Source organism: Asparagus officinalis, chromosome 4 (genome assembly GCF_001876935.1).
Source record: "Asparagus officinalis chromosome 4, Aspof.V1, whole genome shotgun sequence".
Classification (NCBI taxonomy): domain Eukaryota; kingdom Viridiplantae; phylum Streptophyta; class Magnoliopsida; order Asparagales; family Asparagaceae; genus Asparagus; species Asparagus officinalis.
In genome coordinates this window covers 31,779,089-31,785,088 of record NC_033797.1, presented here as the reverse complement: position 1 = coordinate 31,785,088, position 6,000 = coordinate 31,779,089, and positions in this window count along the sequence as shown.

Genomic DNA, 6,000 nt, shown 5'->3' with positions numbered 1-6,000 from the left:
AAGTCACAATTAACATGGCTGATAAGGGAAAGTCGATTCGACCTTCTAGTTCTGACCCTCTCGTATCGCATCGTCTGACTCAGCTACGCGTAGGGACCACTAGACGTAGGGACTACCAAAGAATGCAGAGAGGTTTATCATCGGATGATGAAACATCAGATGATAACTCGGTAATCGCTTCTGATAATACGGTATCCAGTCCGGGACAATCTCGCAAAGTGTTCATGATCAACACCGAACAGATCGCCAAAATTCTCGAGGATGCTCTAACCAAGCAGAAAGAGGCATTCAAGATTGAAATGGAAATGGCTATGCTACGGATGAGAGAAGAGCATGACCAACAAATTCGGGCTTTGTCAAATCAGCTAGGTGAATCCAGTCGTCGTAACAATGTTAGCCAAGCAGCTAGCGATTCAGATGTGGATGAACGTCTTAATGCTGAGAACCCTCCCGTTGACCAGAACACTAGGGGTGGTCCCACTGAAGACAATAATACCGGAGGTGGTCCTGCCAATGATGACAACACCGGGGGTGGCCCCGTTATTCCTCTCACAAATCGTCCAAGCCTCGATACGAGCGAGGATGAGAAAATGAAAGATCTCAAGAGCAAAATCAACGCTCTAATGTCTGCTCGAGAGGTGAAAAGGATCGGCATTCTATGCCCCTATCCAAGAGAGTGAGATTCAATAGCATACCCGACGAAGTTCAACCTGATTAACTTCACGCTGTTTGACGGCAAGGGTTCGCCCACATAACACCTGATCTACTTCAAGTCCCACTTGGGTATGATATCTGGCAATGAAGCCTTGATGGTTCAATCATTCGTTGGCACCTTTCGTGGGCCCGCCTTTGATTGGTACCACCGTCTTAAGTCCGGAAGCATCAATAGCTGGGACGACATGGAGAACATGTTTCTCGCTCACTTCTTTGATGACGATGCCGAAGTGTCAATCAGGATACTCTTTGATGAGAAGCAAGAAGATGACGAAACGGTCAACGACTTCGTCAAGCGCTTCCGGAATAAGGTGATGAACTGCCGAGATCCGATCACAGAGGACTTCATCCTCCAAACCCGTCACAACAACCTCTCTTTGGATGTGTTGAAAGTTATGAGAGTAGCACCGTCCAACAACTGGAAAGAGTTAAAGGTGCGCGGAGAGCAGGCCGAACGCTTCCTCAGAAGGAAGAAAGCCGAAAGAAGCCAACTGACGGCTAACTCTCCGAAATTAAATTTCGCCTCCCATGGTAAAAGGAAAACACCTGCAGCAGTTGTTGACGCTAATCAGACATCGCAACAGCAACCCCGAAGACAGCAGAAGACTTCGGGTTCAAGACTCCAAAAAGAGTACTCCTTCAAGGACGAAGACGTTCCAGCCATCATCGAATCCCTCCTTGAAAATAACAAGATCAAGCTACCACCTATCACAAATCAGGAGGAAGATGACAACACGGCGGATCCAAAGTACTGTGTGTACTACAGGAGGGTCATTCATCCCACCAAGGATTGCTTTTCTCTTAAGAATAGCATCCAAACCTTGTTTGAAGTCGGCGTCATAACGCTGGGATAAGCCAAATGAGAATAGCGACACTCCGATAAGTATACGAGTATAAACTGTTTCTTAATACTCCAATAGGCACACGAGTCTAAATTGTTTCCCACTTTTGACGGGAAGTTCCTAGAGAATATTACACTAATATTCTTAAGGATAACCCGGTCATGTAACTGAATACAATGTCCGACCCAGTTCCGCAAAGGAAGCTGGGGGTGGATGATTTATGTAACGGGAAGTTCCCAGAAGAATGTTATATGTAATTTTCTTAGGGATAACACAATCATTACGAACAAAGTGATAAACACTAAACCCCCACTGTGATTTCCGAACACTCTTTTGCTGAGACGAGATTCGATCACTTCGTTGGATCAATCTTCCCTCATAAAATTCTCATTGGTGTTTGACGACTCGCAGTCTTCCACCATAAAATCCCCTATCGATCAGACTAATTGACGGTGGGACCACCAAAATTCCTTTCGGATTGAATCCACTCAAACTTTTATGTATTTGTGCACTCAACATTCCCATTATTAAATTCCGGACATAGTACTTGGAATTTCAACATCCTAATCATTAACGATTGTCAAACCCCTCCGTGTTAAGTATTTGTTACTTAATACCAGGAACCCCCTTTGAGTGATTTGTATGAATCAACACTCCTACAGTAATTTATACTACCACTCTCACTTGGTCAAACATTCCTATAGTTAGGACCACATTCAAAATCCCCTCTCGATTCCTTCAATGAACGAGAGGTTCATTTTCAAATCGAGTGATCAAACATTCCTACAGTTAGGATCGTCTCAAACCTCCCATTCGGTCAAACATTCCTACAGTTAGGGCCAAAACTAAAATCCCCCTTTCGATTCCTCCAATGAACGAGAGGTCCACTTTCAAATCGAATGATCAAACCTTCCTACAGTTAGGGTCACCTCAAACTCCCGCTTGGTCAAAAATTCCTACAGTCAAGGCCAAAACCCCAATTCACTCTCGATAAATGAGAAATTCACATTTAGTTCGGTAATCAAACCTTCTGATAGTTAGGATTATCTAAATTTTTTGATTCTTGGAGTGGAGATCCCACTCCTAGTTTCACCTTTCCGGATTCTGGGGGTGGAGATCCCACCTCGAGTCTCTTTTCTAACTGGAGATAGAATATAAAATTATTCCTCTTCAGTGTTGGGAGATAGAATATAAAATTTTTCCTCTCCCATTTCGGGTACGTCTTTGCCCCAAGAGAAGACACCATCCTTCAACTCCAAAAGACGGTTTAGTCTTTCACCGATTGAAAAAGACACCAGAATCCAGTCTGGGGTATTTTATCCCGAAGCCTAAGTAGGGATAAGTCAGCGCTTAACCCGCATTGCTGGGTGGTTCGTTCCCGTAAAAACAACCAAGTCTACGTATTCAGCTTCGTAGCAACAAAAATCCATGCCTTTTATGCATGGGAAATTTTATCCCGAATCCTGAGTAGGGATAAGTCAACGCCTAACACGCGTTGCCGGTTTAGTTTTTCACCGGTTGAAAAAGACACCAGAATCCAGTCTGAGGCATTTTATCCCGAATCCTAAGTAGGGATAAGTCAGCGCTTAACCCGCATTGCTGGATGGTTCGTTCCTGTAAAAATGACCGAGTCTACGTATTCAGCATCGTAGCAACAAAAATTCATGCCTTTTATGCATGGGGAATTTTATCCTGAAGCCTAAGTAGGGATAAGTCAATGCCTAACACGCGTTGTCGGTTAGTTCTTAACCGTAAAAAGAACGAAAGCTCACATATTCGATATTATAGCAGGTTGTTATTCATAACGCCAAAATCCGTGCTTCACACGTACGGGGAATTTTATCCCGAATCTTGAGCAGGGATAAGTCAATGCCTAACACGTGTTGCCGGTTAGTTCTTAATCGTAAAAGAACGAAAGCTCACATATTCGACATTGTGGCAGGTTGTTATTCATAATGCCAAAATCCATGCTTTGCACGCATGGGGAATTTTATCCCGAAGCCTAAGTAGGGATAAGTCAGCGCCTAACACGCGTTGTCGGGTAGTCTATTCCCATAAGAAAGACGAAGTCTACGTATGCAATATCGTAGCACTAAGAGAGTTAACTCTCTTAGCACAACGTCACATACGGAACGGACTTAAACAATCTGCATGCAAGCCCGATTCAAACGGTAATCGGTAAAGGCACATCAAATCCGTTGAAGGCTGAGGATTTGTCAAAAATCCTAAGTCTACGTCTGATACATGTTGTTGTTTAGTCTTTTCACAGGAGAAAGACGAAGTCTACGTATTCAATATCGTAGCACTAAAAGAGTTAACTCTTTTAGCATAACGTTACAGGAACGGACTTAAACAATCAGCATGCTAGCCCGACTCAAACAGTAGTCGGTAAAGGCTTATCAAACCCATTGATGACTGAGAATTTGCTAAAAATTCTATAAATACGAGTCATTGACGCATCAGCTTCATTAGTTAGTCTCATGACTTGAGCATCCAACAACTTCAGGATAAGATCCATACATGCAGATGAATCAGCTTTAATAGTTGGTCCTGCAGCCCAACATTTAGGACCGTCACGCTCCAATGCCTTAAGAGCTTAAACTGTGTAGACTCCAGCAAACGTACGAGTATAAACTGTGTTAACGCCAGTCAACGCGTTACAGTAAAGATCGATGCCGGTCAACGCATCATCAATCTCGCCAAAATAAGGTAAAGAATGATTCCAGGGAGTTTAATTGCACTCAGACATGAATTTCTGACGAAGATGATCAGTTCAAAGTCAACTCAATGGCACGAGCTAAGTTCAGAAACTTACACACTAATTTCAGTTCAAGATTTAAACAACGGTCAGACGATAAGCGCCGGAAGAACTTCATCTATTCGACGAAATAATGAATAGATTGAAGACTGAAGAAGTCAAGAATTGAAGTAGTTCACAGGTCCCTCTACGAGATTGGGGAAAGGGCCTATCTTATCTAAGGCATTCCAGACTCCCCTATAAAAGAACGAGTCTGAAATTCTTTGGAGGGGGTATCTATAGGCGTCAAAAATTGCCTATAGGTCCCCGAATACAGCTCAAGACAAAGAGAAGGCGATGAACGTCATTATCCGAGTCGAAGAGGATTATCCGACGCCGATAAGCGCATGAAGCGAATCGACAAATCGTTGATGACACGACAACGAACCACCACAACGGCAAATGGCAAGTGTCACGCACGCGTTAATCAACTCAAAGTGTCCAAACGCGCCCAACAGTCAGTTAGCACGCACGCATCATTCAGCTCGCGTGCGTCAATCAGCTCACGTGCGTCAAATCAATCCGCTCGCACGCGTCAATCAGCTCGCGCGCATTAATCAAACGCACGCCCAACAATCAACTCGCGCACGTCGGTCAAATCGTGCGCATCGGTCAAACTCGCGCGCATCAGTCAAACTCGCGCGCATCGGTCAACTCGCGCAGAGCATACAAATTAACAAGATGATCAATCACGCAAAATGGGGGAAACTACAAGTCCCGGAAAATCGGAAAAGTCAAGAAACATACAAGTTCGGCAGAAGCGACGGACCCGCGCTAGCGCGGGACAAAACAGACTGACCCGCACAAGCGCGGGTCGGATTTGTCCGACCCGCGCAAGCGTGGGTCGGATCTGTCTGACCCGCGCCGTGCAGTCCGGAGCCCGAAACGCATTTTGGCGGTTTTAAAGCGGTTTTTGCAGGATTTATCTGTTCCAGAGGTTCTTAACTGCCTAGATATCATCTACAAACATGGTTAGGTCGTTATTAACTGAAGATAAGGCCAAATCACTTGTTCTCATCCAAATAACCGCTTCCAAAGCTTATAAATACGAGCTCGGGTCCTCCTTTCAGCGGGGGCGATTTATTATCAAGATGTGGAGGTGCTGCTGGATTGAGGAGTCAAGGAGCACGAATTTCAGCGAAGGCAAATCAGATCCCGGCGAACTTCGGCATAAAGAATGAGCTATTCAAAGGATCTGAAGCCCCGTACGTCCGTTCCTTGAGATTAGGCTTTGTCTTAATCTCGAGAAGAGCTACTGATTTCGCTTGGTCGATCTCAGCGCTTCAAATCAAATACTTGCTCGGTGAAGGCGAAGCTCTGCCGAATTTTCCATCAACCGGATCCAGATCAAAGGCGGTCTACGGATAAACCCCGGCACAGGCAAAGATCCCACTAAATAGAAGACTGATAAACGATCTCTACGTTTGTTTGACGAGAACTGTATTTTTTTGTTTTCATTGTGTAAAAGTCTTATAAAAAAACTATCTTTTTGTTTTCATTGTAACGACCGAAGTTGTAATGAATACCGTAATGAATACAATAATTTTCAACGCAAACAATGAGGTTATCTGTCTCCAATGACATAGATTCGGGAAAATTGTGCTTAAAACTATAAGATTTTTCCGAATATTTTCACCTTTTTTGACA